The 24,989-nt window shown below is 35.4% G+C and overlaps 1 long non-coding RNA gene across 1 annotated transcript in view; it reads right to left on the reverse strand.

Moving 5' to 3' along the window:
* LOC119705777 overlaps nucleotides 1-10,797 on the reverse strand; it is a 135,651-nt gene extending 124,854 nt beyond the window's left edge. Inside the window, exon 1 of the long non-coding RNA XR_005258309.1 lies at nucleotides 10,625-10,797. This is a non-coding gene — a long non-coding RNA (uncharacterized LOC119705777). The remainder of the gene's footprint in view (nucleotides 1-10,624) is intronic.
* Nucleotides 10,798-24,989: the final 14,192 nt, after the last annotated feature.

The raw sequence follows: 24,989 nt of genomic DNA on the forward strand, positions 1-24,989 counted from the left end.
TGTTGTGGTTTTCTTTTCAGAATATAGTAGAAGAGAAAAACAAAGTCATTTAAGATCACAAAATCTGCATCCTAAGAATCTTCTTCCTGGTACTGATTGGAATTTTGCACGGCTCCAGGCTGAGGAAGAAGTTCTTAGAAGTGAAAAATCTCCTTAGAACACACATAAGCAAAGTTAGATAACTAGCATAACTAGATAACTATTTAACTACGACATCGGGCACCAATGTCACAAGCAAAATCCCAATATGAACTACATCTTGAATAAGTTGTTGTGGCCAAGTTCATTCTTAAAAATTAGGCACCTTTCACTTCACAGATTCGGGTTCTGTCCATTATGCTGTAGCCACAAATGAACAAGATACTGAAGCACTGAAATGTGTCAGATGGTCCCTGTTCAACCACCCAGAGCAGGATATTCAGTGGCAGAGATCGTGCCAGTGCTGATCCCACATGGTCAAACAGCCTGACTGGCATGGTAAACTGCAAGAGATGCCGAGCATATGACTGAAAAACCAACCTTGCAGCAATTTTGGTCTCAAGAAAGCCATCTACTTACCCATGAAATGCTGCTCCTTTGGGATTGTTTTATAGTTAAGATTTAGTAAAACTTATAAAAAATATTTTCTTAAATCAGAATTTCCACAGAAGCTTTAAATAAAATAGATCAGAAACAAAGTTATTAGTACAGCCTTCATTATTCTCCTTAAAAGCATTTTGGTGCATTTGAAGTTAGTTCACTGAACCAACTTGAGATCAGGAGTAATGGAACTTCTGTGAACTCTGATTCTTTGGACTATACAGGCAAAATTCATATTTACTGTTCTTTAATCGTGGTTCAAGTAACAAAATAAATATCTGTAGAAACAGATTTTTCAGGATACTGAAAGAAGGGAGACATTTATATATATTGATAAAATTTTCTTGCTGTAAATGAAACCAAACTTCACAAGTGTAATGCACAGTAAGTGCACATCGAGGTGGACAGAGAGCTAGAATAAATGAAAATTCAAGTATAAACAACCTCACACAATTCAGCAGTTAAGTCAAAGAGAAATGCAGATTTAACCTATAATTACAAGACAGAACTCTGAAGTATGTTATAAAGTCAAATGTTTGCACAGAAATGCATTTTGCTAGAAAGCAAAATGGTAGCTCATTTGCATATTTCTTTTTGTTAGCACACAAAAGAGTTAAACTGCTAAAATTAAGATAGCAAATTGTTTGAAAACCTCATTTTTAAGCAAAATAAATCAGGTTGAAAACAGCCATTTTACATATAGTCCCAATTTTTGCAAAGTTGATCCAGAACACATCATTCTGAAAAAGAAGACTAGATTGGTATTTCAGACTACAAAGATCTGATGATTTCAATTTCTCATCCCAGACTTGTTCAGTGCTTCATTCACACCAAACACAGAAGCAGTTTAGCAGGTGCTTTCAGTCTCTTGCTGGATCAGAGCCAGTATTTTCTGTCTCTTTCAACCCCAAGTAGAAGAATTCCTCTCATATTTACAGAATTCAACAGATCACTTTGTGGAAAATACCAGTAATTTAAAATGTTCTATCATGGTAAAACTAAACAATGGCATAAAGTCAAGGTTTAGTGACTCAATTTTTTTTTTACCCAAGGAAAAATAAGGTAAGCTGCAGTATGTATCTACACGCTGATATTTTCATTTTAGGAGGGTGTTTGCTCCATGTTTTAACATGAATTGCAGTAGGGTGGCACAGACACCTTCTTTGATGTTCCACTGCTGACTTTAAAGTTTCCTTAGAATCATTAAATATCTTAATAACTCTCCAACACTACAAGTTACAGTATTATATGGGTGGAACTTTCTATAACAATACAGGTGAATGCTGTTATATTAATAACTGAATAGATTATTTGTTTGAATCTGATTTCATAACATCTATTTTTCCCCTTTATGTGTGACAGCAGCCTCAGAACAGTAAATTTCAACACTCTGTGAGCTGTTAGGAAAACTATGAATTCAATGAGTCAAAGTGGAAAAGAATGGTAAGGGGCAAAGGTACCTATGGAGTGTGCACTAAATGGGTTTTGCCAACTAGACACCTCTTTTAACATATTCCTACTCCTCAGGGAGGCATATGGGCTTTCCTACTGATATTCTCTTGTTTATTTCTAGACAAATTTCAGCTAAGCATTTAATCAGATCAGACAATGCTGGGTTTAAGGACAAGTTCCTACAATCCAGTTAATACAAAATATAGCCAAATAAATACTTGCAACTTGACCAAAGTTATCTTCTTGCATTAATTCAATCATAAAACAAAGTGTTTACACAGATGATTACTGATTATGCTGTACTACATTTTTGTTTACTACAATGCACACTACATTTTGTTTATGAGGGTTAACAGATTACCAAAAAATGCGTGCTAGTAGTTAAACATTGTTCCTGTAGAATAAATGGTTGAAGTGAAATCTGATAGTGTATGCATAATCCAACACACTGATATTGTACACAACTCAGCCATGTGTTTGTACAGGAGAATATATTAAACCCCATCTGTTTTAACAGTCTTTAATGTTATAAATTAGGAAAACATCAAAAATGTCAGGAGACGGCAAACACTTATTTGTTGTCTTTCAGCTCTATATTTATTAGACAAGTTTGTTATCAAACTATTCCTCTAAACATGAAAAGAACAGCAGGCCTTCTGGAAAACCAGATGGCTGCTGTGGTTTTGAAACATGTTCTGGAAGGGTTATGTAGTTTACATTTTTTCTTTTTCATAAAGGATTGTGTGGGATGTGGCATGGTTCTCAGACACAGAACTCCCGCAAAAAAACCCAAGGGGTACGTGGGTGGGAGAGTAAGGGACTACTTGAGGATACAAAAAGAAAGCAAAATTATCCATGTCACTGAATCAAGGAGACCTTCATGTAAGAAAAGAGAAACTTTTTTGACTACAAAGGAAATAAGTTACCACTATAAAGAAAAAAAAACTGTTTTCAGACTGCAGTCTTAGGCATTTCACTGCCTTTCTCTGAAACAGAAGGGGGCCCTAGACACTGAAATTAAATGGGAGACCAAAAAAAAGCAAAACATCAGATGAAATATATTTGATGGGATGGATTACATGTATGTCAAGAGGAAAAAAGAGAAAGGTCAGCCTATAAAGTTGAGAACATAATAATATTCCAAAAGGAAAAATGCTTAATAACATTTGGTTAGTTGTTAAATCAATTCACAGTAGGAGGAAAACCCAAATATAAAGAGGAGTCAAAGCCCCATTTCAGGAAGGATTAGAAAATTCAAGAAAAGGAATCCATGGCTACCTCCAGTATTTTGTATTTGGAATGACATTTTCTGTCACAATCTTTTGTTTCGGAACAGAAAAAAAAAAAAAAAAAAAAAAATTCATTCCAGGGACACAGCTTTGCCAGAGGAAAAAAAAGAGGCATTTGAGAATTTGGATAGCCTCTGGGATTGGGATGGCAGATCTCCCTGACCCAGCAAGGGGGCCAAACAAGCCAGGTGCCAGCGTTCTTCAATAACCCCAGGGAAGCAGCTTCCCCAGCTCTCCCTCACCTGGGAATTCTGGTTATACATGTCTGTCCCCCTCCTAAAAAAGTCCCACACCTGTTGCCAGCCCTTTGCTACACCCCTGTTTACAGAGTCTGCTTCTAAACTGCAGATAACCCACCTGACACCGACAGGAATTCACACCAAGTCTGACACTGGAGGTTGCTGAGATTCCAAAACCTGTGCCAGCAGGCATGGTGGAGGAACACAAGACAGAGAACATTACTGAAACAGCCACAGTTCTGGCTGAATAGAGGGAAAACACTGTTCCCATGAGGACACTGCCTACAGGGGCTGTGTGGGCTCCATCCCTGGAAGTTTAAGGCTCTCAGGACAAAGCCTGGACTAAACTGGCCTCCTCCTGCAGCTGATTCCTTCAAGCAGGAAGTTAGAATAGAGACCCTGGAGGTCACTTCCAAGCTCATTAATCCTATGATTACTCAGAAACTAGGAGAGCTCCCAAGAACACCCTTTTCTTAATTCTGTCTATTTTTGTGACTGACCATTTCAAGTCAGTGATGGCCTACTGGACAGATAACAAAGTTCTGGATGAAACAATTTAATTAAAATAAGCTGAAACATTACTTTCTTTTTAAAATCAGGGCATAACTATTTGGCAGATATTTTGGCAATATGTTTATTCAAAAGGTTCCTGTCAGATTTTTTTTCTTATTTCTTCTCCCTGATTTATAAAGATGGGGTTTTAAAAATATATTATTTTTCTCTAAGCCATTATTAAGTAACCCTTGAATTACAATGTTGTATTTCAATTTTCATCACTCGTCACATTCAGCCACAAATACTAGTACATTTTCTTCACTCAAAACATATCTTTTATTGATACTGTGTCTGCAATAATGATGCAGGTGAATTTTATCATTCCTTTCACCCTACTAGTAATGAACAAATTCACTGCTTATTACTTTGGACTTGATCTCTAGCAAAACACTACTGGAACAAACAATTTGATTTGTCAACACCTTTACAAGGACTCTTCAATCAATGTCACAAATCCAAATTTAAGCAGCAAAATACATTTGACTGCAAGACCCCAGACTGATTAGAGCTTCGAGTTCAGTGAATTGCACCAGACAGGACAGCAATCAGATTATTAACTCCACTTGAAAATACTCTCTGCTGCCTGGGATTAGCATGCATATTTTGATATAGATCGATAAGCAATCTCCTTTCTATAAGAAATGCCTGCAACATTCATTTGGCTGATCAAAGGTATATATCAGCTTGTTGTGACAGCTAGCTATTGTTTTCCTCTTTCTTTACAGGAGAGTCTCTATTAAAACAAAATCCCTGGCTCCCTTTCACCTAATAGTGGAAGTCAAAAGAGAGTCACAAAATTCCATCTCCTCAATACCGAAACACAATTAGTACAGAAAGCACTTTTGCCTTTTTTGTGGTAACTTCACTTTCACTTCTTCATTCTTTCTGTTCTCCCTCCCTCCCCCATTCTACAACTATGAACATTCTCTTCAAGCCTTCAAAACATTTTCATGGTATTTTTCTCTACTTCACTCACAGTCTAATTAGAAAAAAAATTACATTGAAAGAAATTGGATAACATTTTTCACAAGAACAATGGGGGCTTTGGATTAAAAAAAAAAACAACTTTTTATGCTCAGGTTCACACAACAAAATCCATTTCCAGTTAACTCAGCAGAGAAAAAAGGCAAGATATTTTCTGCATAAGGTAACATGAACTCTTAAATGAGCTCTGGATTTTATTGCATCTGCAGAACTGAAAAACCAAAATTTATCTGCCAAATTTTTTCAAGATAAAAGCACAGGCATTTCATCCCTCCTCTAATTACATATGAAATAACTGCTATCTCATCTGAGCTTTTTATCTTTTTAATAAAAAAGACATTCTTTAAAAAAGACAAACACAGCTTGCGAAGCATACAGTCAAAAGTGAGTTTGCACAAAACAAGCAGACACCACGCCTCAAGGAGGCCATCAGAGAGTCAATGTGCATTTTGATCTTCTGAGAGAGAGATGCTCTGAGATCAACATGAGAAGAGAAACTTAAATTAAAACTTTTTTTCCTATAAGCACTGGTTCTTGAAAGAAAACATTCCAACCCAGATTCAGTTGTAGGACTGAAGTTCTGAAGCACAGGAGAGAAGATTCTCCATCCACACACATTCTTCAAGGACAGATACAAAACAAAGGAGCTTTCACTGCTGGTTTTATAACTTTTTACAGCTGTTTACAATTTTAATTAGTGATCTTCCTAACCAAATATTTCTAAAATATAACTCAGTGTACTGAATTCCCACCCCACTGAATTCAGTGAGCCTTTCCCAGTGCCAATGGCTTTGCTCCTATGCCTTGTCTTGAAACAGCCTCCAAGCACCCTTTGTGCTCCAGGACTTCTGGAGAGAGCAAACACTGATTTTTTAAGCTGTTTTTACCTCCATCCTGATGCAGCTCCTTCACACTTGAGAGCAACACATGAGAACTGGACTCACAGTCTGAATCTGCTCCAGTACATATGATTTCCAGGCATTTATCAGCATAAATTTTAGTCACTTATAATGTTCCAAATACTTTTATCACAACACTGGTTTTTGGTTTTTTTTCCTACTTTAGGACTTTCCCAGCAGAAGTTGGACATTATTTTCTAATGTCCTATAAATAAAATAGTTCCTTCATCACTGAATCCCTATAGAAAATCCTCAGAAAATCATGTTAACTCTAAATAAGCCTAGGTTTCCCAATACCACAGAGACATGAATTCATACAAAGCAATTTAATCCATGTATGTGTACCTAATACATACTATATTAACTAAGACAAGAGAATTTATCATATTCTAATCCTTGTTAGATTTTTCCCCCAGCAGTTTTCAAACATTTATAATTTCTGTTGTCATAGAACTGCAACAGAAACTGCTATGAATAATATGTCATCTCTTATTATTATTTCTGATTAATGAATTTATTCAAACTGGGCAATCTGTAGGCTAGAACATACAGGAAGCAAATTCCAAGTAGTTCTTTCAGCTTAAGATACAAACAAAAAAGAATATTTTAGGTGGAACTGATTTCATCCATTGAATTTCAATATTAAAAAAAAAATCCTACTTGCAGATTTAAAAGATAATTCAATAAAAGGCAGGATTTAGTACAAGATAATTAGTTCTTAATTTCAGCTCCATAACTGAAACTGCATGTGGTAGTGTATAGCAGAGCATGGGTTTAGCTTTTGTTGACTGTTTTCTTTGTGTTTTAAGTTGCAAAGGCTTTTCTGAATGATAGGTAGAGGGGTAAGGGAAAAGGAAAAGAATCCTACAAATACCCAGCAGTCAGGACTACTTACTTCCCAAAGGGATTTTTTTTCCTTCCAAATAATCCTTTGGTTATACAAGATCAACATCAATCCCCCTTTTCAGTTTATCAAGGAAAAACTTGTATACTGATATTACCTGAAAAGCCTAGACATCTCTTTACAACATGAATGATTAAATTTAAAATGATTATCCAGATTATTGATTCACTAAGAGGATCAATGGATTTAATAATATTCTTAAAGCAGAACATTAAGATATATAAGGATACGCATAAGGATAATTGCTTGTACTTCCTGAAACTAGTGGGAAGAACAGGTACTGCTTTATCACCTTTTGCAAACCCAGGATATTTAAATTGATACCCAAGTTGTTTTTCTTTACTGGCCCTTCAGCAGAGACAATCTAAATCTAATTAACTGCAGATAGCAGCTTCATATTTGATTAAGAAATCTTACATGGAAAACCATGAAATGGAATCCATGAAAGGATTTCAAGATACAGGTTCTAAATCTTTAAGCTTCTTAACATGTTTATGATTTTTTTAATGTAGCATGTCAAACTCAGCAATACTTTGATTTTCCTTATGAAATTCTGTAGAGTTCTGTTGTGCAGGAATAGGAAGAGGGTAACCTTATCAGACATAACCTTCCTTTTGCACTAATTATTAATGATAAAAGATAAATTTAAAAGCATCCCTTAAGTTCCAAATTGGGTAGAGTGACTGCCTCTTCAATGAAATCTCAAAATGTTTATAAAAGGGATTATAAATATATACAATAAATGTTTAATATTTTCTACTTAATTTAATAATCCTTTGGGTTTTCTTAATTAGTGATTAATACTATTGATTCAAAAACTTTATAAGGCACTCATAGAAGGTATCTTATCATAAAATTATGTGAGGAACTACAAGGATAAATTAAAAATAAAAGTGAAAATGTTTATTAAATTATTTTATAAAAATTTGCTACTTTTTACTTGACACAAATGTATTTCATAGGAAAATTTGCTCAAATACCTCCATAAAACAATACACGGGTGCAAAAAACTTGATTCCACTTCCTATAATTTGTGTTACACACAGAACACAAATCAGTCTTCTCAGTTCTTCTTCAGCACCTCAGCCTACCTGTAAGTACACTTTGAAATCACTCCATATTGGTAGAATAGCTCATTTTGCTAAAGAAACTCACTCTTGGCTGCCTTCCCAAGGCAAGCAGAGTTTTCTGACAAGGAGGGGACATTTGTGCTCACCAACAGGAGGAGATGAAACCAAGATCCCTCCCCTTTCATCAGTCATTTACCTCCATTGCAATGGCAAAATTTGAGCAGCTTGATTCACTCTTGCACCCCTAGAACCACATCAGGCTGTGCAGAAGGGCATTTTAAACCTGTAACCTAACCCAAGAAGAAAAATACAAATAAAAAATAGTGATTTGCACTTCTAAGTACCTAGACTGTATATCACTCTACTAAATCTGAATTCATTGATATTTTTCATCTTTGACAAAACAGGAGGTTGTTGCATAGAGCATTCATTCTGAAGGAAATTAATCTTCATTAATCACAATGGCAGCATTATTGACACAATGCCCACATTAATTCAATTAGACACCTTATTTCTCTATTCCACACTAGTAATGTACTTGTTTCAAATTGAGAAATTATTTGTCCTGGCTATTCTTTTGGATGAAATCTGTTGTCTGAGTAGACATTGGAAAATTGTTAGGAGACACAAGGGCCCCTATTTAGGGGCAGAAAGAAAAAAAAAAAAAAAGTCATTTGAAAATACCATTAGATGTATCAGAACTGTTGTGGTCTTGTTTTTAAGATAGGTCCTGTCTATAGTCATGTTTCTAAACAAGTGTGATCAGTTACAGTTTCACACTTATGCACCTCTCAAAAATAGAAGCAACTACTTTTTCAGGCAGAAGAGAAGCTGTCACTACAGAGAAGAAGGGAAAAAAAGCCCTGTTGCTCCCTCCCCTTCTCACACAGTTAACACAACCAGAATTTTCCAGAGGCTGCTTGGCTCATCTGAAAGTCTCTCTTGTAATAAATGCATGAACACAAACGGACACAACACATCAGAGCTGCACTGACACTGATCTGGGCTCCATCTTTTGACTTATTCAAGAGTAAACCAAAATGAATTAGGTGGAATGAAACACAAGTTCCTAAGTGTTAAACTACTGTCAGTAATCTTTTCAATGCAATTATTGATGCAATTATGTCCACTGATAAGACAGACATTCAACAATTTCAGTGATAATTTTTTTGAACTAAAGATTTCAGAGATAAGGCACAGGACACTGTTGTTTTAAATAAAGGTATATTTAGACTGTCAATCTGAACAAGCTGGATATACTAAAAGGAAAACAAGATAACAAGATTAAATAATGAAGATAATGTGGCACACAAATAATGGCAGGTGATAAATTTGCATTTTAGAGACCAAAGAACATAGTATCTATTTTTCTATATCCAGGCCACTCTAAGTGTTCAAACAAACCCCAGAGGTCTTAAAAGAAAAGAAAAAAAAAAGCATCAGAAGAGGGAAAGGAGAGACTGGCTTCAGACTGATTGCTGCTGAACTGCAGAATGTGAGAGGAAAAAGAAATTTAATCTGCTCAGGACACTTACTCCTTATCATAGTGTGTCTTCAAAAAAAGATTTAATTACTTAAGCTTGGATATATTTGTCAGTATATGGCAAGTTACTATATTGGGATTAATGCTCTGAAGCATCTTCCTTTGTCACCTGAGATTTTCCTTGAGTGTGTCTCATGTATAACTAAACACCATGTTTAGCAATGAGTCTTATGTAAGAGTCTTTCTGCTTCTGTTTCCACAGAGCTTATGCTAAAAACAAGTGACGATTTAAGTGACATTGGGAGGCCCTTTGAGTGTAATTCGCCTTATTATCTTATCAGTGGTGAAGTCACGGAAGTGTGAATCTTATCTAAGGATTACATCTGGCAAGGATCATGATTAGAAAGATAGTATCTCATAATCTATCTCAAATTGTTTACTGTATTCATGCTATTTATACCCAGCATATAATTAAAAGCCACACCCTTGGCATGCAGGTATGTCATTTTGACTGCATGCTTATATAAACAGTGTTATGGAGCTCAGATCATGTTCCCCTCAAGAATACAACAAAGAGCAAATGAGTGAGCTCAGGAGGGCAAAAAAAAAAAAAGCCCCACAACTTTTCTGAGCACCAAAAAAAAAAAAAAAAATCCAGAATGGAATGAAGCCCACTATCAGTACACAGGGACAGAATGGCAGAATGAATTCCTTCTGTTACCAAAGAATTTAATCAAGGAAGTAAAATTAAGGGTTAGTCATGTGCAGCACTCCTGTTTTGAAAAACTTTCAGTTCAGGGTATCATTGAAGAGCAGTCTCAGGAATGCAAATATAAATGTCTGTATTTCCCTAGCACTTGAAAATCTGCATTATCTATGAACTATTTCAACTGTATCAGGCACCTGTTTTGTTCAGTCTGTTTGGAATCTACTGTTTAACAGAGATACCTGCAGGTGGTACACGACATCCCTGCACAGCGTCAGCAACTTATTTAGGGACTCTGCTTGGGCCTAGGGCACCAACAATGTAAATCATTTGCACAGATACTATCTGAGGAATTATGTTAATATATAAACTACATCTCTTACTTATAGTGCATTCTGAATTGCAGACCAACACAAGCTACCCATAAAGTGCACTGAGGTAAATTCCATTTCTTAAACACTTACAAAATTACAAGTACAGCTGCAATCTCAGGGCTCTGTGGACTTGTGTGGCACACATACCCACCAATTTTCTGGAAATCCTGTAATGAAAACAGACATTATTAACAAAGAGAAAAAAACATTGAGCTGATAGCCAAGCAAGAGCTGAAGTCCTTATGAAATACTCGACATATTTGCGGTATTTAACCATATAATCAACCCTTGTACTAATCAGAACTGACCTTTAGATTATGTGCTCCTGTCTTTAATCCGGACAAGGAATAACCTCTACCCTAGCTATTGGCTCCTTTTTAGGACAATTACTTTCCTCTTCATTTCAATAGCATATTATCATAGGACCATCTACATACAGAGACAGTAGAGCACATGCTTCACACACCTCTCAAAACTGCTGCTGCCATTCTTTGTACACAGACACAGGTAAAAACCCCAACCAACCAACCAACCAACCAACCAACCAACCAACCAACACACTGACCGTGCAGACATGACAATGCAGCACATGCTCCAGACTAAGGAAGAGGCAAAGCATAGTTCTGAAGGAATTCCCATCTGATAGCTTCAGTCATCTTCCCATTCTTTGCTGAACTCCCAGGTGAAAAGCTCATTCTTTAGCTTTGGAAGGGCAAGCAGATTTGGATTTTTTTTACAGCAGGAGCAAATGGCACATTAATTCTGAAGCGTTCTTTGGCCATCCAACTGCCACTTCATCTAGTTATGTGGTAATTAAACTTTTCCTGGTGTGCAAACCTCATTTATGCTTTCTTTACCATAGAAATAAAGTATTCATAAACTAAAAACAAAGTGCCTTCCAACACCATCCAGCTTGTAAAATAACTCCCTGTAAAGAAATCTAACATAGTAAACTGTCCAGTGGCTTTCCAGCTTTAACAGGCTAATAGACAGCCAGCTGTTTGCCATGCCATTAACACACTCTGATAAACTCCTTATGGCAGATGAGAGTTAGAACATGATTTAATAACTATCAAATTAATCATTTATGAGCAAATCTTATTTTAACGGGAATATTTTACTTCATAATCCAAATCTTCCAACTGCACTGAAGACTAGAGCTACCAATTATAACTACATGTTTTAGAGCAAATTGAGAAATACATTGTGCTCTTCAAACAATGATGGTCATTTTTATTGAAGCAGTTGAGCACTATTTCCTGAATGGCAACAAGTGGCATCTGCCTCTACCTGTCACATAGTTGACGGCTCATCTTCAGCTGGCATGGTACAACCCACAACTTACAGAGAGCAGTTTTCCAATACAGGAGAATACAAACTGTGCTGTGTGGGCTGAGGAAGTATTTTAAAAGCAAAATTAACAGCCCTACACATGGTCTCAATACTTTGTCTCCAGCAAGCTTTAATCAGGATTACATTTTTGCATTCAATATATACTTATGTCTTATCTCCTGTAAGGTTGTTAGCTTACCAGACCCCGAAGCTGTTTTACTACTAAAATATCTCACCAATGAGCACCCACAGCTTCCTATAATCAGTTCTCTTTAACCTAAGCATATTAAAGAATCAATATTAAGAGGGGTAAAGAAGTGTCATCCTGCAACATTGTCTCTGGTGGCAAGAGTGAGGTGAACTTACTGTTTAACTCATGCTAGCTTATAATAAGAAAGCCACAATTTACTAGCAGAAAGAAATGTGAAAGAACTACTAAAGAGTAAGACAACATCTATCTGTAAATTAAGGTCTTAGAGATGGGAGTGCTCAATTACAATATTACTCCAGTAAATCTTCGTAATTTTAAATATAAACCTGATTCACAGGAACCCCCTACTTAATTGCTTATTTCATAAATTCTGCACAAACCATACATCATAAGAAAACAGCAAAAAAGTGTTTGCATAACAGCATTAAAATGGAATGTTATGTTGTCATGACTCACCTGCTAAAGGTAAAGCCTCCCACTGCTTGCAGCTAGAGCCAGATTCATCATCTATTTTGCAGGCAGATTAAATTTGTGAGAGCACAAGCAAAACATGAATGCATGAAAGGTTATGCAGTGCTTCTTTCTAATCCTCTGTTGGACAAAACCTTGCTGACCATTAGAAATGGGGCACAGAGTTTCTTAGTGTGTCTTTAGAAGCCAAAGACCTATTTCCCTTGGTATAATTTCCGTAGGAAATTGCATGTCAAAAAGTTAACCAGTGTATGAAGAGTATTTCTTATTCTTGCAGTGTGAAACTTGTGAAACCCAGGCACAGGAGAAAAGAAAAAAAAATTGAGAAACAGAGGTGTCATGGAGAGCAATGACAAAGGTGTCCTGAAGGACAGGTACTAAAGAAACACTAGACTTGCTTCTGTGCCATAGACCAGCGAGATCACTGTGACAGAATCTACTAAAGCTACAGTTAGTTATTAAACTACAGTTTTGAGGTCAGGCCTGAGAGTTGAGGAATATTTATCCCTCTGCTGTTCAAACAGAGGGAATTCTTATGCTAAGAAAAACTTATCTATGTTTCTCTACATACCTGCTTGTGAAAAAAAAGTAACTTAAAAGTCCTGATCCTAAATAAGCTAAAGGATGCAGGTTTTATTTGTGTTTCAATTCAAACAAATCAACTACTACATGGAAACTGACCCCCTCCCTCCCATAACAAGGATCCATCCTTTCTGCAACAGTAACCATCAGAAAACAGGACTGCCCCTTGAAAAGCATAAAATGATATATTTTTCAATCTCCAATAACCTTCAAAATCAGCTTTATTCCATCAGCACTCCTTGATGAGGGAATCTTTTTTTTCTTTGTAGATTTACCTATCTCCTTTTGACTTTTTTAAGTACCCACACCAACACCACAGTAATGAAGTCCTCAGTTATATTTCACATTCTCTAAAAGTTGGAGACTCTCACTTATTTTTAATAGTGCAGAGAAATAACAAAGCTTAATTTGGCTAAGGCATCAAGTAGTTGATAATTCAAGATCCAGTTCATTTCTGCACCAGATCACTTCAGTTGGGGTGTTAAGCTCTAGCTTGCTGGTTGACAATCAAATTTATCATAAATGTACAGCACTTAGAGCTGTAATGAATCCCATTTTAAAGTAATGTTAGTAACACAGAATGAAAAGGAAAACATTTTAGACAGTTTAGAACATTAACAAAACCTTGCTGTTGTCTGCCAATTCCAGAAGCAAACCTGATATCTTCTCCTGGTTAGAGTATGGAGCATGACAACATCGTGTGTTTTGATATGAATGGCACTAAAGGTTAAGGCTCTCAGTGAGTATGGTCAGTGTATCCTAAATAAATGGAATACTGCTTTGAAATGCTTTGGTTTTCCTTTGAATCTTCCTTTGAAATGTAAGGTTTTCTAGTGCAACAGAGATATAATGAAATTTTGCAAGGACAGAGTAAAGCTAAAAGTATGATTTTTTCCATAACTAACAAACATAAATTTCTTTGCTACTTCACATGCATATTTTATAAAAAAAACCCAAAAGCAGTTGTAATAGTTTCTTAAAACTATTATACAATCCAATTAATTTTACTTAAAAATATATGAACTAGTCATGATAACTAATATAATTTAAGTGCCTGAGTTTAAAGTTGACATTTAGACAGCTCTATTTCACATGTATAATTCATATATGTAGGCTCAGAAAAAGTGTTGCTATTCAGCAGAAGCATGACTTCATTTAGCCTTAAAGAAATGCTCCATTTAAACCCAATGTTTATATGTGACAGAACTGAAAAGCATATCTTTGAAGAAAAACAGGAACTGAATTTGCAGACATGGCACTACCCAATCCTGGTTTTGCGGAGCTGCTGACCTAATACTCCACCTGAATTAATGAGGACTGTGCCTGTGTAAATCCAGCCTGTGTTGTCCTCTCTGGTAAAATTCAGCAATTTCAGTTTCAAGAACAAAACCAACAAGTGAATATTCCTAACAGGCAGACCTTGAACACACTCCTGGAAATGTGAACTTACTGTGATCCTTGAATAGGAATTAAGTTGCTAAGAGATATCTGTTACACATTGCTTTCACCCTTTAGTTTATTTGAATAAAACCACATTTTACATCCACTGTTTCTAGTCAGTTTTATTTCTTGCCAGAAGACCTCTTAACTGAAATTATGCTCCCAATTACAACCGTTAAAATCAACAGCATTCAGGCTAATATAGCTGTACAAAGCTCCCTTAGTAAATGTGATGAAAAATTGATATGGATGAAGAGAGGAAGAGACAAAAGAAACATTCTGGGAAATATCTTAAAAGCTGGAATTTACTATAAGCTATCTAAAAGCATGAAATTTAGAATAACTCTAGTTCATTTCAAGATTAAATCATAGGAAGATTTTCTCTCAATCTACATTTCAAAACAAGCTCAGAAAATATCAATAAAGCATTTGTCACCTTTCAATTCTTTGTAGGCAACTGTAATCAAGATCATTTAATATGTTATCTGTTACACAAAAATAACCATACAATACAACTCAGTTGCTTTGCATGGAATTCTGGAAAATATTTTAAGGTATTCAGAAATATAACCCTTACAGCTCTCCATCATCATACACTTTCATTTGCAATGTTCCCTCTCCTACATTGCCTTACAGGGTTGCAGCATCCAGCAGCCATGTTCAGTGCACACATCTTGAATTCTCTAAGTAGGCAAACAACAAAGGAGGTTTATAGGAATGGACAGACTATTTTTTTTTCTTTTTGTCTTTTTCTTATATAAGACACTGACTGGGATGGGATCAACCTGATCAACTTCTATTTCTCATTATTTTTTCATCACTTACAGCTATAACCTTTAGCTTCTTTTTAACAATTCCACAGTGCAGAATTTTACTTTGAATGACTACAAGAATCCACAGAACACATACAGAAATATCAATTTATCTCTAAGGGAATAACTGGTGCTTTAAAAAGCTTTCTGAAAAATAAGCCATATGATTTTTAACAGCAAGAAGATCTTAAACACACTCTGCAGGACTGCACAGATTTGGGGCAGGATTGGGGGAGAGTTAATGCTCAAATGCTGTAGTGCACTCTACACACAAACAGTAATAAAAATCTATCACTTAATCATTTACATGTTGTGTAAAACAGCAGTCTCCTTTTAGTTAAGAGCTGCTTTATGTCGTTTTCATCGATACAAATGTTGCCCAAGTGATTGTGTGGGAGAATACAAGAACAGACTGTAATAAAATTAAAAATAACTTTCCAAGGAAATAGTATTTGGAAGGATTAATTACAGAAGTTCAAACAGGAGGCCATATGCTTTCCCCTCTCTTTACTATTGAGCATACAGTATGCCTGTAATAAAACAGGAAGGGGAAAAAACTGGTCAAAGCAAACTGCTTCAAGTACCAGGTAATGATTCAAGATATCTTTACAATTTTGTGTGCCTGAATATAGTTTATCTATTCATTTGACTTCTATGCTAAAATTTTGAGCAGCTGCATTCATTTGTGGAATAAAATAGTTCACCCTTTGCCAGTACTCCCATATAGCAGGTATTTCTTGAGTGCTAAATACATGGGAGAAGTTGGTAGTGTGGGTATATTTCCTCCTTACATCAAATTCTCTACTCCAAATGTAAGATTTACTTGTGAGAACACAGAGGCTGTCAAAGATCACAGCTGCAACCTGTGCAAGTGAAAGAACTTTGCTAAAGTTTACAAGAATTGGGTGCTTTTATATGCTTTCCATTGAAGTAGTACATAGCAAAGAAAGTCACTGTGACTTGACAAAACTTCAGTCAAAGCTCACACTACCACGTTAAAAGAAAAAAGTGTATGTTCAAGTGTTTTTCTGATTTGGGGTCCAAAGGCTTAGCTCCAGAAAATGGGTTACTTTTTCCTTTGCATGTGAAAACTTTCCCTTAATTTAATCAGTTTAATATTTTCAAAACTATAACATTGATTTTGTAAACAACTTAATGGAAGTTAAATTAAACTTTCTAGTAGAAAAAGCAGAGAAGAGGTACAAAAATAATCAGAGAGACTTTTATCCCAACTAAGTTATACGCAATGTGACTGAGAAGTCAAAATTATGCAGACAACCAGTATTATGGGTGCGGCCAATTAATTCAACTCGATCTACAGGGTTTGTAAAGTGCTAACTTACCTGTCTGTTTCCAATTAATTCCTTGAAAAGTAGATAAACACATGAAAATTCTGTTTAAGGGTATGATGAAAAACTCAATGATATAAGTTAACATTATTATAGATCACAGTGGTGTCTGGCCCCAGAATACAATATTAGAAGATCAACTAGATTTTAATTCTCATTCAATGACCTCCATGAGAAAAAAAGAAAATTAAAACAAAAAACCCAAAGCAAAAAATCCTCACCAACATCAAAGCCCAAAGTCTCCTCTTTTCACTTCCATAAATTAGTGGAGAAAAGTTGCATTAAACAACAAGAAACCTGTTGGGGAAAAGTGTCTGAAATGCCCTGATCTCAAGAAATCATACTTTCCTTTGAAAATAATTTGTTAAGAAATGTTAAACTGTTCTAGACAAAAAAAAAAACCAACAAACCAACCAAACAAAAAAAAAAACAAAAACCAAACCAAAACAAAACCCCAAAACCAGCCAAACAAAAAACAACTGAACAATAACATATTATTCAAGTATATAGTGCCATGGAAATGACCTATAGAATTATTAACAGTTATTAGATGATTAGTTTACAGGAAAAACTGGAATTACTTTCCTTATACTGTCCGTTTCAGTCTGTTTGAAACTCCATTTTATGAAATAACATAATGATGCACTGAGAGTTTTTTACAAATGTAAATCCATCACATCTCAAGTGAAAAATCCACTAAGAGTAAAGTTGGTTTCTATACTGTTTAAACGTAATGCACTGCTCTGTCTAAATCATAAGGGAATAAGGCACTTAAAATAGGGTGTCACATTTCGAGGTAATAAATAGCAGATTGATTCAACCTCCCAGTTGATCCTGCAGTTTACTTACATACAAGATGGAAAATAAAGTACTAAAGCCACTGTGATTTACTTCTCAGAAATGAGACACTCTATATTAGTGTAAATGAATGCAAAAGTCTTGCATTGACAATTTATTACATTCTCAGGCCAAGCCCTGATTAGATCAGATTGCATCTTTCTGAGCACATCGAGTGCACCTCGCTGCAGATTCCAGTCAACACTACCAGCCATACAGAAAATAATCAACCCAAACAAAACCAAAACTCTAAGCCAAGTTTTTCCAATCCATTCTTTTTCAAAGCATTTTTGTCTCCCCATTTGTCAATATTTAGGGAAAGGGGTTCTGTCCCAAGAGAAAACCCATTACTTAGTGAGCTTGCATATACAATAAATAGCATTTTATTGGTTTTTAGTAGTTATCAAAAGTAGCTATCCAGTAGCTATCTATCATTTTGCGGTTTTTCTTATCTCATAGTAATACACTTTCCTGTGATTTTGCCAAAAAATATTTATAGCAATACTTTTAACAGCAAAATGTATTTATCCCCAAAAGATATCCCAGTATTAACAGGAAACAGTGAGCAATTCCACTTTAGTTTCTAGTTTGTGTAAACTAATGCTATTCAAATGTTTCAAAGAATCCTGCTCTGCTTATTCCAGCAGGCACATTGATATTACTCATTGTTTCCACAATAGCTCAAACCATGCAATGGTTGTCTATTTTTAACAGAAAGCACAGGAGATTCTAAAACAGCAACATTCCTTAAAGTCCTGTGTGAAAACCAGGGAAAACTCAAGGACAGAGGACAGCAGGTGTCCGTGCACTTGGGCTACACGAGCTCAGCATCAAGGGCTTTAAGGCCACAGAAATTCACGGCCTTTGGTTCAAACTCTGTTCGGGAAGACCAAAATGCATTTCAATTTAAGGACATCTTCACTAATAAACTCAAGAGAGCATTTCAGGGTTCCTGTAGCTAGGGCAAATCTCTTATTCATGGAAACTGAAAAGGTTTCTCATTTCACACCACAGGAACCACTTCCCTCAGCCTCTTTTCCTTTTAAGATATTTTGGAGAAAAATATGATTATTTCACTTTGTACCACCCAGTGGCTAAAAAATATGCAGATTTTGTAGTAGTAAGATGTTTGCTTATATAAATATATATATATATATATGTATATATAACTTTTAATAGTAGGAAAAATCAGGTTTTTTTCAGGTGATCCATATGATATTTTCTCACTCCCTAGGCATACAAGCAGCTGCTTAAACAGCATCTCTCTTACACAGACTTTTTTATTCAAAATTACACAAGATCCACCTTCCAAGGGTGTTTGTTAAATGCAGTGCTCCTGCAAACAAAAAAATCTGAGAGTCTGGATGAAAAATGGTCATGTATATTTTCAAGAAAATGCAGTGCTGCTGTAGAGTACTAGAATCAGCAATATTTCAATATTGTTCTAGTTTAAAAGTGGATTTCTATAACTATCTACTACATTTTGCAAAATGTCTGATGTCTGCCAGTGTACAACCACACATGGAAGGCCCTTGTCTTCAAAACCCAAACTAACAGAATTTTTTTATAAAATTAAGGACCTTGAACAAGAAGAAGGGAGTAATTCAGTACTTTAATCTACTAAATATTTTAAAGGTTTGTCATCTGCACTTTAATATCTATCTTTCTACCAGGTGCATAATAGCTTTAACACTGTAAAAGAAGGAACTATACATATCTCCTATGCCATAAAACACTAATCAGTGTAAACTTCAAAGGTTTTACTTGAGAGTGTAAACTTCTAAGAAAGATTAGATAACTACTGAGCAGGTGCAATCCAGGAACAAAAATAGATGGAAACATAATAAAGGAAGCCAGACAAAGCTGTTGCTAAATAAAAATTCCCTTCTTATTAAAGAGGAATTACCATAGCAAAAAAGAAATTTAGATGTAATTACCATCTATTTTAAGGCTAGCCAAGCATTTTGCAGATATTTCCTGAAAATATGAGTTCACCATCTGCACAGATGCTGATATTCTCTTCTCTTGCAGTCAGAGGCTATAAAAATTTAAAACAGTGATATGCACATTAAAGGGCAAAACACACAGTCTTAAATTGCAGAATATTAAACAGTATTTAAAAAAATACTATTTTTGTATGAAGCAGTCAATCCTTGCACTCCAATGCTGCAATGCTCACTGAAGCCAAAAGTTTCATAACCTCCTCCCACACACTCAAGCAGTAGTCACATACTGAAGCACACACAGGCACCCTGGTGAATTACAGAAGCAACTTAATGAGATTAAGTTCACACTTAAGTATTTCAAGTAAGTACTGATCACTTCTTACTTTCCACTGTCAGCCAGAACTAACCACAAAGAGACAAACCTAAGATATATACACATTATTTTTGCCTTATGACTATGCATTTTATTGCCGCACATGAAAACTTCTAGGAATCTGGAGGAATAGAAAAGCTTTGTATTTCATTCTATAGTTTTCAAACAAAATGTTTGATTGTTCTCACGTGTGGAGAAGATGGTCAAATAGTAATAAAGTGAGAGCTTAGTGTGAAGAAATAAAAGCATGAGCCCACTGCCAGAGCTCTCACCAAGATCTATAGAGCTAACCAGCACTAGAAGAGGGCTGTTTACAAAAAGCTATCTGTATTTATGACTTCTGCTTTTTCAAGTGGACATGCTAATTTTTCTGTTTTCCTGAAACACCACATCCTTTTCCATTACATTTAAGCCCATTTTTGCATGTTTGGTTAGGGGTTTCTTCTTGCAATTCCTTTCCTTTCTTCTCCAGAACCTCAGAAAGTTTGTCTCCATCAATCAGTCAGACCAATTAGAATTTTTTGTCACCATATTCGATATTACAAAAAACATTAGGTATTTATAATGGAATATCTCTCTTTCCTTCAGAGTAAATGGCCTGTTTTCCTGAGAAATGGAGTTGTTCTACCCTCATTACTCCCATTAACCTGTGAATTTAGATCAGCTAACATAAAAATAAAAGTTGCAGAAGCAGCTTGCTCAGAAGAATGCTTTCATTATTTCTCTAAAAGAAAAGTACAGAGACTTTAGCTAAAAACTGAGGAGGACAACATCTATGTAATCCATTAAATTGTACTTTTAATTCTGTATAAAAATTGGTTTTTTTGCAGAGGACACAGCAGAAGCATATTCTACACTGAAATTCCCACAGAACCCTCAATACAATGTCCTACCTCTCAGAAATTATATTTACTGCATAGGAGACAGATTTTAGCTAATTTTGATTCGTGCAAAGAAAACAACCAGAATCCATAATACCATCACATTCAAATAGAGATTTCTTTAGGTACTGTTTGAAAAGTCCCCCACATCATGAACTGCTCACTGCAGCACCCTCAAACTGCTTTTACAGTATAAGGCTCTGAATAGAGCTGCTATCAAGCCAGCCAGTGATGGGAATCCTAGAACAAAAAAAAAAAAAAAAAATCACATGTAAAATCCTGGGCATGCTCCCATTCACTGGAGAATTTATAGTGGTTAGTAGGCAGTAACCTTGCTCAAGTAGCTCTTCTCCTGGTGCATATAAACTAATTTAATACATTCACATCAACATCCTACATACCACATCCTTATCACACTGCTGCCACTTCATCTTTTCTATTGGAATACTGTCACATTTCACTCCTAGAGAGTTCTGAGCATTAAACTGGAGAGAACAGGAACTATTATAAAATAAAAGTGCCTGATCTTTCAGTTAAAAAATGCTGAAGTACATGTACAACAACTTAGTGAGACTAACAGATATTTTCTGTAGTTTGCTCAGAACAAGCTATTATCCCCATCTTTGCTTATGAAGTATACTAACAACACAGCATCTGTAAACAGAGAATCTGGAGCTGTGTACTCATAGTATACTTGCCTAACATTTCAGATAAAACAAGTACATATCCAACTGGAAAACTATCCAGTCAAATCTTATCAAAAGATGTCATCTCAGTTTAGCACAAAAATCTTAGAATGTTCTTTCCATTTTTATTCTCAAGATGACAAGAAGTATAGCATAGCAAGGAAAATGACATCATTATGTATGTATCCAACATACCTGCTGTGCAACAAACACCTGACCTTCCAAGTAAACTGAAAAGCAAGGAAACTTAAATTCCCTTTAAAATATCAAAGTAGGGCATTTTTTCTTTCATTCAGTTTAAAATTATATATAGAAAAATTTATATTTTTTTTAGCTACCGTTGTAACATTTACACATAGACCTGGTTCATTTGGAAGTGAGTTGCCAGTAAAGCATGCAATTGTACACTCAAGGTGAGTGTATAAGTGTATAAGTGTATGCAACCTGGTGCAGCAATGTCACATACACAAGAGGAAAGAAGGGAAAGAGCCTCCAGTATGGGGTTTTCCAGAGAGAGCCTTTCTTGGGCCACTGTGAGTGACTCCAGCAGGGCCTTCTCTACCAAGGGAAGGCGAGGCACCTGCCCAGACTCTCAAATGGCAAGTGATAAGAATGACAAAAAAGGGCACTATTCCAAAATCTGAGTAAACACCATTTCAGACTGGCACCAGTCACTAATGGGCACAAAGGCATGGGATGTACCAGAGAAACTGGCAAAGAGGTCAGGGCAAGAGGATTGTTCCAGTAGAAGAAATCCCTCTAGCTCAATGGGATCAAGCATAGGCACACATGTACTGTTTAGATCTCTATCATTCATTTTCCTGATTGTGGACAAAGAAACCTGCAGGATTACAATCAAGTCACTTTAACGCAGAAATGTTTTTAATTCTAAATTATATCACAGTGTACTTGTTCCAGCTTTATATTTCTGGTAGCTATAAATCAAAAAGGGAATTGTATTGCAGACAGTACTTGATACTCTTCTTCCCTGGGGCCACCAGACAGATGAAACAATAGTTCTCATTTTCAAAATGCCAGCAAATCCAACCACAGATACTGTGTAAAGCAACAGGCACAATGCAAATTGAGCAAGTGAGGACACAATACAAAAGACAACTTTGCATTAAGGTGGCAACCTATCTAAATTACAAATGTAGGAAACCCTCATTTCTGCATTAAAATAATAAGTGATATAATAATCACTTTGTCTCCTTCTTTCTAAAGGAGTAAGCCATTACCATGCTGTCTATAAAACTGTCACTTGGTGATGCTGCATAGCTGCTGCTTCTGAATAGCAAAACTCATCCAACTTTCATTTATTTTGAGTTGTGAAAAAAGGAAACTAATGAACTCTGAATAATTAAGACATTTATAATACAAAACTAATGTGTCTATATATGGCCTAGGATTCTTATCTGATATGGCTAAAATGACATACAAATCACATACAATTTTTAAGCATGGGGTCCCTAATTTATTTTCATAGGTAGATATAATTTTCGTTTTTATATCAAATATTTAATATTCTATTAATTAATTTTACTGGTCAACTTCTCTAATTTAGCAGTGCAAAACAAAATTTAAAACCTGAAATACCTAAACCAAAAAACTTTATTTAATGTACTGCGTACAAAATAAACCCAATGATTGCTTTTTCTGTGGAATAGGTATACAAAAGAAAATCAAACAGAATTCATCGAGACAGAAAGTGATGCATGAGGCTATTAACTTCTGAGACATGTCAATAAAAACAGTAAAGCAAGATACTTTGAGTCTAGCTCTCCTCCATTTCAGCAACTAGTTTAACTAGGTTAGAAAAACTGCTTATTTGCTGGGCAGAAGCTTGGGAATATAAGAATATGTACATTAGCTGGATGTTTTTATTAAAGCAGATGTGTAGAGATATAAATCAGAAAATAATCTCAAATAGAAAGTATGACAAAAACATTTTTATATGAAAGCTTCTAGTTTCAAGCAAGTATCTGCAAGTAAGAAATATGGTTTTATTAAGCCATATATAAACAGTTCTAACAAAGGACACTTGAACAATGAATCACAAAGCCCACTTGTAAATTGTGGGCTATTCCCACATACCTACCAATTATAAATGTTTGTTCAGCAGATAATCAGCAGATAATCAGAGACTAGTTTGGATCAAGAGTTCTCCTACAGCAGAAGGGCCTACAGGTATAAAAGAAAGTGTTTAAATAAAACTATAACTAAAACACAGCATCTCACACAGTAAGGATCCACAAGTAGTTGTTACAGACCATTGCTAACAGAATTACTCTTTCCTGAGTAAGTTGGCAATATTCTGTAGGTTTTCATCCTTGTTTCACCTTATTAATTAACACAGTAGAAACTGAAATTTCCCCTAATAACAGTTATTAGATGATAGCCAAAAGACTTGCCCTTCCTAGGCGCTGACCAGGTCACACAAAGAAGGGGAAGGTGAGTAGCCATATTAAAATGCTTTCTCTTTCCCCAAATCCCTCAGGGAAGGTCCTTACCACTGTGCCAATAAATTTCTTATGGCTGCCTCCATCATAAATACTCTGATTAAAATGTAAATTCAACCAACCTATCAGCTTCCCATTAAGAGGACTCTTTAAAAACACCATTAATCAGCTGAGAGATATGTAGTGAAATACCACTTATCAATTCTAACTGCTTATGACAGTTAACAAAGCTTTATATTTGCCCCAAACATGTGCTGATCTATCAATTATGCCAGGGTTCACTCTCACGCTAATTGTACATTTTCTTCTCTAATGCATTTTTGCTGTTATCTCATAGGCTAATGAAAGCTGGGAAATCAATACATATAAATTATACATGCAAAGAAGGACTGCTGTGAACATAAAGTTTCTAATTAATTGCACTTGATTAATTTATATCCTTTAATTATCTTGCTAAGCCACAAACAACATAAATATTCTTGCAATCTGGTTATTGCTATGTCAGTCATAAAAAAAAGCAGACACAGTAAATCTATGAAATCTAGCAAACTCCATTGCCAAAAAACATGGTATGGCATAACACATAAATATAACTGGACTTACTTGAGACACCTATGAATAATTTTACCGTGACAAATTACCACTAAATATGTTGTATAGTTATTTGATTAAGGTTATAATGATGTTATAACTTTATACATAGCATACAGGGTAAGCAAAATGCAGGCTTATCATGCAGCCTCCTTCTTATTTGTATTTATAAAACAAATCTGCAATAGACATGTAAGTGATATTGATATCTGATTGGTTAGGGCCAGGGATCAAATTATCAATATTCTAAATTAAGGCATTACTGTTTTTCTGCACTTAAGATTACGTGGCAATTTGTTTGCAGAGTTATCTGAAAGCCAGAAATGCACACACTCAGAACCTAATAATGGTATACCCAACTCCAAGCAGAGTTAAATAAGAGTTACCATACTGCCTTTTGTAAGAGGCAATGGGCCAAATATAAGTTCTTCCATTATGTGAGTAGCTGTAGCTGTAGATACTTCTTTTTCCTTTCAAATTTTGTC

Source organism: Motacilla alba, chromosome 11 (genome assembly GCF_015832195.1).
Source record: "Motacilla alba alba isolate MOTALB_02 chromosome 11, Motacilla_alba_V1.0_pri, whole genome shotgun sequence".
Classification (NCBI taxonomy): Eukaryota; Metazoa; Chordata; class Aves; order Passeriformes; family Motacillidae; genus Motacilla; species Motacilla alba.